Genomic DNA, 1301 nt, shown 5'->3' with positions numbered 1-1301 from the left:
GCCTGGCAATTTGCTTGTACTTGGCTTTATTATGCAAGTGTTTATTATTATTTTCTTTTGTTTTGACACATTTATTGTTTATCCATAAGTCGATGTAAAGGGATCCATTTCTTGGTCAAACCTTGATTGTATTGTCAATTACATGATATACCTCAGCAATTAGGGCATACCCCTTTCTGTATCATTATACCACAATTCTCTTGTGGGGAATTTCTCATGTGGTTGTATTGGTATCACCACAATTCTTTTGTGGGGAATTTCTCATGTGCAAATCTCTCTGGTCTTTTGAGGCCCTCTTTTTCACACATTAATACTGTGGTTTTTCTTGAAAGTTACATCTTGGGCGAGCAATTGGCCATTTGATAACGTTATCTTTTAGTTAATCACCCCAGCATTAATATCATGGTACGAGTCACCATATGGTTCTGATGTTTATTTGCACCCTTGTCTATGTGAAATCCCCTTTTGGTTTCAATTTTCATCCAAGAGCAATGTGATATACTGTCGGGTTATATTGAAGGAATTTGGAATATCATTCCTTCTACACCTTTTTCGGACCCGCTAATCAATTGTGTTTAAACTTGCTCAAGCATTGGTTATTCCTATACGCTGACAGGTATCTACTTGACTTTCTACAGTCATACCATGCTGGACATGCCCGATCTCGTCTGATCTTGGAAGCCAAGCAGCATAGGGCCTGGTCAGTACCAGAAAGGGTGACAATCTGGGAATACTGGGTACTGTAGTATCAAGGAACATACCTTCCGTTGATATACCCTTCACTAATCAGTAAATTCCACCGCAAATATTCATTTGCAGTATACTTACCCATGCTTACTATTCTAGAAGGAGTCCGGAGTTGTAAAAGACGTTTTTTCTTGCTTCTCTCTTATGGATGTACTGGTGTATAACAATTCATAAGTTGATAGAGAAAACAAGAATTTTCAAACTTTCGCTTTGATTAACGTCGTATCAATACTCGCTTAAAATCCAGTGGGTGTGCAGACAAACCTTCTGCCACCTACTTTGCATCAAGTGAGTCACATATCGTCATATTGTTATTTAATACTTTTTTAATCATTTTTGCTGATATATGCAAAAAAACCCTTCAAACTAAAATCTTCATAAACTCCCATTATGACCCAAGTTAACTTAACACGCAACTGAGTAGCAAAAACTTCCAACCTTGTGCTTTTTAGCTGTATTAAGTAACTTTCGTCCAGTGCTTAAAGTGGCCCTAGAGAGGTAGTGTAATGCACCTTCCCCCCAGCACCTTAGATATAAAGGGATTGCGCGTGCGC

The 1301-nt window shown here is 38.3% G+C and overlaps 1 pseudogene; it reads left to right on the top strand.

The window, feature by feature from the left end:
• Positions 1 to 630: 630 nt before the first annotated feature.
• On the top strand, positions 631 to 749 carry LOC134967580 (5S ribosomal RNA; annotated as a pseudogene).
• The last annotated feature ends 552 nt before the right edge of the window (positions 750 to 1301 follow it).

The sequence above is a fragment of the Pseudophryne corroboree genome, chromosome 10 (genome assembly GCF_028390025.1).
Source record: "Pseudophryne corroboree isolate aPseCor3 chromosome 10, aPseCor3.hap2, whole genome shotgun sequence".
Taxonomy (NCBI): domain Eukaryota; kingdom Metazoa; phylum Chordata; class Amphibia; order Anura; family Myobatrachidae; genus Pseudophryne; species Pseudophryne corroboree.
Note: the sequence above shows the minus strand (reverse complement) of the source record. Positions and strands in the feature narration are given on the sequence as shown.